Raw genomic sequence first — 12,135 nt, forward strand, 5'->3', positions numbered from 1 at the left:
TCTCTGCCCCTGCTCCCTCCTTCCTGCCCAGGCCTCTATGTTTGTTCTAAATGGCGTTGTCCAGGGGTCTCATGCCACATAGTCCCTGAGAGCATCTTCCCCCCTTGCTGCCTTCTCTCCAGAGCAGCTTGGTGCCTGGCACCAGGTGACAGCTGCTGATGGATGAACCTGTAGCTCCACCCATCTTCCCTTCTTGGAGTGGAGGCCTTCGCCCTTGGAATGCTTGTTGTGCAAAGCTGGACCACTGAGGCCACAGCATGTAGAAGAAGGTTGATTCAGGCCCTGGTTATGAGCTGAGTCAGAGAAATATGACATTTCTGGATGACCCAAAGCAGTACAATTATGACTGGGCTCTGCAGAATACTTCTTCTCACATAAGTTACAGTGGACTTTGGTGCATGTCTGGAAGTTGTAGGCCCTAGGAAAGTAAAACTAGCCCATGTGCTCCCCATCCTCATAGGAGAATATTAGAATAAACAGTAAAGCACACTGACATTCCCTCAAGTGTTTCTTCCCATTGTAGAACGCTGATTCCAGTTCACCACCCAATTCTGCATAAGTCCTGCCACACCATTCAATTTGTAGCTGCTCCTGGGCTGCGCACACCAGGAATCTCCCCTGCGCAGCCCTTAAATGTGTGCACATGCATGTACACACATGGCTGAATGTAATCAGCCTCTGGCTGCAGCGCTGTGCCCTACTCAACCCAGGGGGACACCAGTAAAATACACATGCAGTCCCTGTCATCATGAGTTCACTGTGAGTGAGTCTTAACTTATGAGGCTCTCCCACAGTAAAAGCTCAACACATAGGTGTTCAAAAAGTGAAAAAAAAAGGCGGCTCAGATGGTCAGAACCACCTTTTAACAATGACATTAGGTCTAAGGTGAAACCATGAGTGGGCACATTTCCGAGTTGTTCAGAGTAAACCTAAATAGTCCACTTCCTCAATTAATCCCTGACCATGGGTGTTAGATGGATAGTTCACCAAAATATGCAGGTGCCTCGCGATGCTGTGCGGTTGATTTCTGCTAGTTTTGAGATGTCTGCTAGTTTCGAGATGCTGTAAGGTTGGTTTCTGCTAGTTTCGAGATGCTGTGAGGTTTGTTTCTGCTAGTTTCAGGATGCTAGAGGAAACATGCCATTTTTGAGGTGTGGAAGCCTAGTGCTCCTATGAGGAGTGTAGGAGGGCTGGCGTTCTTCCTATGAGTAGATATTCCAAGTATTGGAATCGCAGACTGTGGACTTTCTTCTGGTTATTTAAATAGGACAGGCAATGGCTGCTCCTTCTCCCCTGTCTGTGATCCTGTTTTACACACAATGGTATAACTTGCAGAGCTGGTCAACAATATAATTAGCTTTTCTTGTAAATATTGACATCAGCTTTCAAAGTTTGATTGGTGTTGCTGTTATTGTTTAGGCTCTGTTGCAGTGGCGGCTCACATAGGGTGTCCTGTGGGGCGGGGAGGCAGGGCAGGGGAGGGGCAGATTGGGGAGGTAGTAAACTGGGAAATACGACGGAACGGAGGAACGAAATAATTACTTTCCTCCGTTCCGTCGTATGTCCGAGTTTACTACCCTACCCACCATGCCCTTGCCCCATCCACTGGCGCGTAGCACACCCTATGTGAGCCACCACTGAAGTCTGTTGAAATAATTCCCACAATGTTTGAAGTCCTAGATCCAGGGTTTATATAACCACTAAGCACAATGTAACTGCCTTTCCATAAATTATGGCATTCGTAAACAGATATGGATGGTCTTTTAGCAAAGATAATTGTTGTAAATAACGCCAGGTAGTCCAGGTACTTTCTTGATGCTCCTTTATTAAGGTAAGATGTTAGGTAAGATATAAAGGAGGCCATGAGCCGGTAGTATAATTAGGTTATCTTTATTCAAGTTAAGTTGCTGATCAAGTTACCAAGATGGAAAGGTAAAACCCCACCAGGAGTGACCTCCTGGCCACTCAGCCTGCCTGCGCCAACTGCCAGTTGACACACAGGCTGAGCCCCCAACATTCCATGATGTCACTGAGGATTCTGGCAGTGACACCATGTGAGGCACAGGGAAAGGAGACATAGATAAATATAACAATAATGCTTCTTTTTATTGCACTTATCGCTTTGATGTTAAGTTGTCACTATATATCACAGACATTAGTTTACGGGCTCATTGGTTCAAGCTGTTTTTAAAAGGGCTGTACGAACAGACTGCTCTTGATCCCTGTTGCTGTCATTAATTTGGCACATTATGCCTTTTAAATATGCTATGTAAAGAAGATTGTAAATGTGATCTTTCAACACCTGTGTAAGGACCCATTTAAATGGACAGGAAACAAGAACAATAAGATAGAAAAATCATTAATGTCTTGGCAAATGTTATATTTAATTTCAACTTTAGAAGCGAAGCTGAGCTGGTGGAATATAATGACACTATGCTGGTGGCAGGTAGTGACTGTAATCACGTTTGTTGTGCTCTTTTGGAAATGACCCCTGTTCGAAGAGATTGATTTTACTAATTGTACTTGCATTACCTATACATCATCAGATTATTCTCAGCTTCTGGTTGGAATCGCTAAAACTAATCATACATGAGCCCCAGTTAAACAGTAAAACCTTCAAGCTTCTGCTTGGGCTTTAGCAAGGGTTTGTCAACCCTTTGTGAAAAGCTTCGCAGGAAATGGTTCTTGAATGAGAACCTACCAAATGGAGGGACAGATAGGGCTTGAGTAGCGTCCAACGTCCATGCCCTATACTCAATTCACAAAAAAGGAGGGTACGGAGTTCCTAAGTGGTATATTAACCACTCACAAGGTGAGGCTTAAAAAGTACTACAGATTGTGAGGAGGGGGATTCCTCTTTTCAGAACTAAGGCCCTCAAACACCCAGCAAGCTAGGTGTCATGCTTCATCATATGGGCCTCCGCCTCATCGGGCAGCGCTACAATTCCCGGTGGGCACCCTTAAAAAGGCTCTATACCGGAGATCTTTTGTTCCTTGCCTTGAGGGTGCCATGGGTGTGAGGGGCCTACGTGAGTGTAGATGTATGAAGTGATGATAAAACAGGTAAGGGAGTCCTCTGTGGTAAAGTTTATTCAGCAAGGGACCCAGCCTGATTAAAAGTCAAAAGGGAGGGGTAACTATTTTGTTATAATGTAATAAAAATCGTACTCAACTTCCAGATGGTCAACATGTTTCCCGCCCTATATTGTCAAGGAGGGATCATTGCCGATTCTTCAGGACCGTGTGAATTTAAGAAAAACTATCTACACATGAGTGGTGAGGTGCAACGCTACCTACCACTAGTTGTCCCCACGGGACTTAACCCATGGGGAAATGAGGCGACCTAGTTAGGTATTCAGTATTGTCTCATCAGTTGCAGCAAAGTCCAATAGATTCAGTAAGTGGTGTCTCTGCTCCCATGCGGAGCCCGTATGTATGCTGACCCAATAGCAGTAGTAGGATTTATGTAACATGCCACCCTGAGTTCCAGATTCATAGAGGAATGTGGCAGGGATGCTCTACCGGTATGCTGACCTGATGGCAGTAGTAAGATTCCCATAACATGCCTCCCCTTAGTTACATATTGATAGAGGAATGCGGAAGGGATGTTCGCTATCCCCATCGCTGTTCATGCTGGCACTTGAGCCTCTAGCAATAGCTATTAGGCAACATAAGGCTATGGAGTGAATTAAGATACCAGTGGGGGGAATTTGATGCACTTCTCTATGTGCATGACATTCTGGTCATTCTGTCTAGCCCGCTTACATCTATACATAGCCTCACCTAAACTATTACAGATGTCTCATCATTTCTAGGATACAAAATATTTTGGGAGAAATGTGAAGCACTGCCTCTCATTCACAATACCACCTTTGAATTGATAGGAGAACACCAGTTTCAATTGAAACAATCCAACCTAAAATTTAAAGATTCACTTAAGCATGGGTCTTAAAATTTAATCTAATTTTTTTAAATTAATTTACTGCGTTGGTTCTCACTTCATCGATCAATAAGTGAAAAAGTCCAAGTCTTCATAATGAATGCAATGCCACGCTTGGACTATATTTTTGCCTTGCTACCAAGTTGTGTTGCAGCCCGTGTGATCTGTGAGTTAACCAAGATGATGAAGACATTCATGTGGGACGGACGGAAGATGGCAAAGCTTCAAGCTGCAACAGAAAGTGGTGGGCTGTGACTACCCCATGTAGAATATTATTGGCTTATACTTCAATTTGCACAAATACGATATATGATACACTAAACCCTTGCCACACAGCAGAGGGTCCATATTAGGGACTGCTAAAACTACACATTCTGTACACTGGGAGTAACATGAAGTTTTTATCTACCAACCGGATATTACAGGGCATGACCTATGTAGACACAAAGCCCATGCTAGACTGGGGATAATAGCCAGCTGCACCAAGGTGCCCCCTGTGAAATAACAGCTGTATTGAAGTTGGAGGTACCGAACCTTTATGGAAGAGATTTTTTTCAAAATGGTTACAAGTGATAAATCAACTAATAAAAGATGGTCAACTAAAAACGTTTGCAGATGGCCAAACAAAACATAACCTGTCACAAAATTCTGTGGGGACTTCCAATGGCATGATCATTGCATCTATAAACAGCTTGAGCCTCCCTTCATTGTATTGAAAAATTCAACAATACTTAATTCCCTTCACACCTGGAGTACATTTAAGGGTGTGGTGTCTGGTCTGGGTAAACTTCTCAGGAACCACGTGTTCTCTGACTCAACATGTAACTAATTAAAAGAATGGTAGAATCACCTGCTGCAAATCAACTATACAGTTGAGAATTGGGCAGATAGTATGTCCGGCCATGGTACAATCCCTTCAGGAGACCCGTGTGAAGCCGGCTTATTATAAGAATCTTCACAGGTGGCATTGGTCACCCAAGTAGCTTAAAGATACGGGTTTGCTGTCAAGAGCCAGATATTGGAGACTTCATTCATCTAACAGCAACATAGTACATCTACTATAGGAATGCTTAGCCTTGAGTCCCTATTGGTGGACATGCTCGAGACCATGAAGGAATCACTAGGAATCTCAGGACAGAGGTCCCTATGGGGTAGAGTTGCATGTGACTTCCATGGCAATAGTGTCAAAAACCTCAAGTGCGAGGCACTGCGAGTACGTTTTTGATATGCATTTAGTGCATTTATTTTACCAAACACCAATCACATAATGCAAAAACGGATTTCAACAATATAACACAGTATTTACATCACTCCAAAAAACAAGGAGCTCTTCAAAAGTGATGGCGTAGGTAAAATGATATATAGGGCCATATGTATCATCCTCACCATTTGCGATGTCTAAATAGCGAATTTTAAGGAATCGCTATTTAGAAATTGCAAAACGGTATGTATGTGGGAAATCGCTTCTTCTTAGCGAGATTCCTTAACATTCCTAAATTGCGTTTAGCAAATTGCTAATCGCAAATTTCTTATTCATTTCTATGGGCCAGGAGGCCCAAAGGAATGAAGGGGAAATTTGCGATTAGCAATTTGCTAATCGCAATTTAGGAATATTTTCAAGGGTGCAGGGGTGTCACAAGAACACCCTGCTGCACCCCTGAAAGTGACATGGGTGGGCATATGGCGCACATGAGCGTCATATGCCACCTTTGATTTTTAAAAAATTGCTTTTTCAAAAGAATTCGCAATTTACCACCAACTAGAAGTTGGTGGTAATTTGCGAATCCTTATGGGCATGTTTGCATGAATTTTTATTTGATACATTGCATTTAAGGAATCGCAAAATTTGCGATTCCTTAAGTGCAATCGCAAAATAAGGAGTAGCAAATTTTGCGATTCCTTATTTTGCTGCGAAAATGTTTCATACATTCCATTTAGCAAATTAGCATTCGCACTTAGCGTATGCTAATTTGCTTGATACATATGGCCCATAGTGAATAAAGAGCGCATTATACAAGAGTATAAACATGTGACAGGGACAACATGATGTTATAAACGGCACTCACAATATGAGTGAAATAAACAAAGTTCTTACAGGATGCATTGAGAACTTGTCCATTCACACATGAGTCTTACCAGATTGACATATTCAGCCTTGTCGTGGGATACCTTGACACAGTCCCTTGAGAGGCCACATGAAGGTCAAATAATGCTACTACCGGCCGGTACGCACACTGAGGTCTTGTGACAAGGCTTTTTTAGTGACCCAACGGATTCGCGCTTCAAGATATGGAGGCTAGTCTTTTTCTTATACTCCACCGAGGGCTTGGGACTAGCTTCCTGATGTTCTGCAAAATTGTTCGTACTACATCCGATTTAAGAGATTATTGGAAACCAGGCTATTTTAAGAATGTGTTGCATTACTTGGAAATTCCTAGCGCCGAAATATACCTTCTGGCATGATTCGTGGCGCTTTATAAGTGCATATAACAATGGCTACCTGATAGAACATTGCTCTTGCAACATGTATGCAACATCTATATAGACATGTTTGATTTACCATATAAATGTAGCGCTATATCTGGCTTTTCTGACATTAGTGCCTACGTGGTAGAACTTAAAGGTTCATTTTAACAATGTATACCACTGCAAGTTCCAGAATGCAATGTGCTATTGTTTAAAAATATAGAATATTTGGAGGGTATTGTAACACCACAGGGCCAAATGGTAGAAATGGGTGCATTACACTTGCTAGAAAATTCAATCTGGTGGCTGTTGTTTGCTGGCCATTCCTATTGCTGCCTGCCATTAACTGCTCACCTTCGTGGTTGCTTTTGTGGGGAAGAAAGACCTCGCCGGACCCGATTCGCGTGTCCCGCAGCGCCCCATATCTACTCTGTGCTGACCTGGGAGAGGAGCTGTGACCTCGGGGCGCGTGGAGCTGCCGGCAGGGCTGCGTGCTTGGAGGCAGGGACTCAACCTACCAGGAGTCCCTGCGAGCCCTATTCGCCACACCTGGGCTGCTCTCCCTGCTGGCCCCGCCCCCCCACCCACGGAGTGAAAAGCGGGTGAGGAGTTTGCTGTTGCGGGACCTTTTTGGCTGTTGTTTGCTGGCCATTCCTATTGCTGCCTGCCATTGACTGCTCACCTTTGTGGTTGCTTTTGTGGGGGAGAAAGACCTCGCTGGACCCGCTTCGCGCGTCCCGCAGCGCCCCATATCTACTCTGCGCTGACCTGGGAGAGGAGCTGTGACCTCGGGGCGCGTGGAGCTGCCGTCAGGGCTGCGAGCTTGGAGGCAGGGACTCAACCTACCAGGAGTCCCTGCGAGCCCTATTCGCCACACCTGGGCTGCTCTCCCTGCTGGCCCCGCCCACCTGCCCATAATCTTTTCCCCTTTTTGTTAAAAGGAGCTATACGGGCCGCTGCACGGGAGCGTCCCGGGAGAAGCCCGGGACAAGGGCGGAACCGTCTGTGGCCGTCGGGGGCCGAAGGAGGCTGGGCTGGGCCACCCCACTGACATTTTGAGCTAAGGAACTTGTCCCTCCCTGTCAATCTGTGCCTCATTGAGATAAAGTACACTTTGTATTGCTTGAGGGGGACTGTAAACAATGTCGTTACTGGCCCCTCCTCCGGCCGAGGCTGGGCCAGCCATTTTTGGCCCTCTAGACAAATTTTTTAACAGGGTTGCCCAAGACATTGATAAGGAAATTTCCTTAGCAGAGAGACGCACCGAACGCAGGCTGTCTATTGAGCTCCTTAAAAATTCTGCGGAAAAACTTCCACCGCAAGCTTTCCCGGCATTGGTTACCCCTTTGACCTCCATAATACTACCTGTTGTGACTTAAGTACCTTATGTATCTCCACTAATTGTTGAGACTGAGGGCGGCTCCAACTTGGGATCTGAGATTTCTACCATGTCCATAATTCCATCTATAAATCTAATTGATTCTCCAACCTGTACAGTTGAACCTAGTGTGTCTACTAGTGTGCCTCAATTAAAATCATGTTCTAAGAGAAAGAGGAGTACCGCCCCGAGGAAATGTTACTCCTCTAAATCTCCAAATAAAGTTAGGAAAGTCGCAAAAAATCTGAATATCCAAAAGGAACACATTGGGGTTAGCCAAAGTGGTGATCTATCAAACGAGGTGGGAACTGATGTGTTAGTGAGTTCAAGCCTTATTACCAACGACCCCCAGGGGATGGGATTGTTTGAAAATGCACCACCTACACTTCTACTGATGCCTGAGTTGGAAAAGCTATTAAGGTCCCTCTTGAAACCGATAGAGGATCAAGTAAGCAAATTAATTAATCGATTGGATCACTTTGAGCAGGCCACCTTAGATAATTTTTTCTCCACAAAATCATTACTTAAAGCACAATCTAGGGTGGGTGAGAGTAGTAAGCCCCATGATCCTACTGGAAAGGTACAAAATCTGCCTACTGTTGAAACACAACCTCCAATAGGCAGAACTATAAATGGGCCCCAGAAAAAGGGACCAAGTCAATAGCCTAATCCTGTAGTACCAGCTTGTTCTGGCACTAGTACAGGGAAACAAATAACTAAGGTCCCAGACTCGGTGTCTAAGCATAAGAACAAAGAATGCCCAAAAAGTAGTACCCCTGTTGTGAACGATTCCCACCCGCCACCCAGTATTTCCAAACCCTACCCTAATGTTGGAGCAGGGAGCAACAATGGTCCCAAATTAACCCATGCTGTACCCATTAATTCCCAACAACCATCTAATATCCCTATATTCCGTCCTGTTGTACCAGCTACTAGACAACCATCATTCTATCCAATGAAGCCCCCTCAAAAGATACCCCCTGTGAATCTTACCCCAGACTCCTATCCTTATGTGGCGGTCCTTACCAACGTACCACCTCTTTTGGTAGGACAAAGAGAAACCTTCCAGATGCTGAAAAATAAGGTAATGCACTGGTTAAGGGTAAATAGACCACTACCAGGGGAAGTGGATGGGCTGATAATAGGGGTAAGGAGGACAGATTGGGGTGGGTACACTCCTAAAAACCTGGGGGGGGATTGTATTATCATCAATTTTCAAGATCCCAGGCTGGCAGGGTGGATAACGAGGCAGGGCTGGGGCACAAGTAGTGATGGAATTGGAATTGTGGACCTTACCTTTTTCTACCCAAGGCAAACTTGTGCTCAAGTAGGTGTGACAGGGAATCTAGGCTGTTCTAACGGTCTCCCCTTGGCAGGGGTTGTTCCATCTACTATCCCACTTCAATGGCAAACCTATAGTAATGACCAAAAGTATAACTTTTCGGAAGGCATGCAAGGTTTGGGTTGGGGCTGCTGACCAAAAACTGACTATCTGAATAGTAGGGGAGATACACCCTGTGGGATTACATGTGGGAACCTTGATGTTTTTCCTTTAAACATTAATATTGTGTCAAATGAAACTAACACTGGTGAAAAGATTGTACTTGTGGAGGAAGTCAGTGGGGAGTTATTGCAAAATAAGGGGAGTGGGGAACCACCCGCATTAAGTACCACTGGTACCCAAGGAGTAGAGCAGAATATTATGGGCAATGACCAAAACTTGGGAGGGCATGGTGGTAGTCCAATTAATCCCCCTATCCAGCCTTCGACAAGAACAGTATGTAGAGATGGTACTATTGTAGGGAGTTTTATGTCTTGCAGGATTGGGTAGTGAGCTGATGTCACAACCCTGGATTGATTTTATTAACAGGTTTGAAGTATGCTTTCTACAGGAGACATGGGCTTGTGAACCAATTTACCTCCCAGGTTACTTAAACTTCTCAATCCTAGCTACCCGAGGCGCCAGAGGTAGACCAATGGGAGGTCTTACAGTCTGGATCAAGCAGACTTTGGACATTACAGTAAAAATGTGGGATTTGGGTTGTAGAGACATTTTAATGTTGCAAACTTCTTCAGAAAAGTGGGGTGTGATAGATTTGTACAACGTTTATGCCAGAGGCACTAATACCGGGAGTTCCCCCACTCTAGAGGCCCTGTCTACCTTTCTGCAAACTAAGTCCCTAGGAAATCGAGTAGTAGTGGTGGGGGATTTAAATAGGACCTTTGAACCCCTAGACAGCACTAACGATCTTCTGGGGCAGGAGGAGGATAATCTATGGGGAGTCCCCTCTCTGAACCTAGCGCCAGTTAAACGTTGGACGAGGGACATACTTCTTTTAAATGCCATGTGTTTGGAGCATGGGATGAGAGCCCTAAATGGGAGGACAAAGGGTGATAAGGAGGGTGTTTGTACTTTCGACAATGGTCACAATAGAAGTAGGATAGATTACGTTATATGTAGCCTTAACCTATGGCAGGGGGTTTGTGATATGGAAATCAAGGGCAGGATAGAAAGTGATCACAACCCCCTTTGTGTGACTCATACCTGGTGGATGTATGCGCAGTTTAATTTGCAGCCATGTGATGTTTTACTCCTTGACACGGCCAATGATATGCGCAGATTGAAATGGCCATGTGTGTTGGCTAATGCGGAATCTATGGACCTTATTGGCTCTGAAGTGGACAACGCTATTGCCTCTATGGAGCTAGTGGGGCCCATGGTTCCAGGGTCAAGGGCAATCACTGACATCCATAATAACCTCTTTTCCCTTTTGAGACCTCATTTCATGAGAGCACGCAAGGCAAATCATACAGTACCTCCTAAACCAGCTACGTGGTTTAACCAACAGTGCAGGGAGGCCAGATTAGCCTTGGGTAGGGCCATAAGAGACAGGGATAGGGCAGCAATTTGTATAGCAAGAAAGCATTACAACGCAAGCATTTCCCTGGCAAAAAAAACGTGGGACGAGAAGTACTGGGCTGACCTAAAGGAGGCCTCTGGAGCCAAGGATTCCAGGCTCTTCTGGAAAATAGTGAAGTGGGGTAGAGGTGGCATCCCAAATAAATCAGATAACAACGTTGCAGAGGCTGCTTGGGTGGATTATTTTAGACCCCAATATGCAGAAACAAAGGAGGTGGTGGCGGGGGAAGTGATTCCAGCTGTATTTCCCACTGATAATTTGTTTACCGCCAAGGAAGTCCAACTCGCAATATGCTCTGTAAAAAGGGGAAGGGCCCCGGGTTTAAATGGGATACCCTCGGATGTTTTTAAAAATGACAAAAATAGGTGGGTTAGGTATGTGTTCCTATTGGGGAATGCGATCGCAAAAGGTGTGTTAGTCCCATACCAATGGAAGGGAGCAATTATTATACCGATATACAAAAAAGGAGATCGGTCCCTCCCGGCTAATTATAGGCCAATAAGTTTGATTGCCACTATCCAAAAAGTAATAGGGAAGATGGTGGTAAACAAACTTATGGATTGGGTGGATGAGAACAATTCCCTTTCTCCGTATCAGGCAGGTTTCCGGAGGGCTACTAGCACCATCGATCAGGTGTTTCGTTTCACTATGTTGCGGTGGGGGACGGTACTTCTTGGCAAGGGCAGCCTGTATGTCGCCTTCGTCAACTTGCGGGCTGCCTTTGACTTAGTTCCGAGGAGTAAGCTATGGACAGTTTTAAATAAAATAGGTATCCCAGCAGAATTGCTCACCCTAATCATGAGGTTGCACAAGAGTAATTTTGCTAAAGTTCAGTGGGGTCTGAACGGCCAATCTTCCATCGACTTCCCAGTCGAACGGGGGGTTCGCCAAGGTTGTGCAATGGCACCCTTGCTTTTTTCATTATTTATTAATGGGATTGTTGGCAGGATGCTGGATGTTAGTGTAGATGCACCTTTGTTAGCGGGCCTCAGGGTCCCTATCCTGATGTTCGCTGATGATACGCTAATTATGTCCAAGACCCCTTCTGGGCTACAACGTGCTTTAAATATTTTTGATGGGTTCTGCCTGGAGCATGGTCTCGAAGTTAATGTTGGCAAGACCAAGTTGATGGCTTTCGCCCGAGGATGTAAACCTCGCCCAAGGATATATATGAATAACATCGAGCTCGAGGTAGTTAGGGAGTTCACCTACCTATGGGTACAAATATCAAATAGCCAAGGCTGGTCCCATCATATACAAAAGCGGTTTTGAAACACCAGCAAATTTCGGGGGCATTACGGGTGGAGCACAAAAGATCAAAAACAAAACCCATAAAACCCGTCCTTGCCGTATATGATGCAAAGGCAATAGGGTCGTCAATATATGGGGCAGAGCTGTGGGGTTTTAAAAAGCTTACCTCCCTGCAGATA

The sequence above is a fragment of the Lissotriton vulgaris genome, chromosome 3_1, assembly GCF_964263255.1.
Source record: "Lissotriton vulgaris chromosome 3_1, aLisVul1.2, whole genome shotgun sequence".
NCBI lineage: Eukaryota > Metazoa > Chordata > Amphibia > Caudata > Salamandridae > Lissotriton > Lissotriton vulgaris.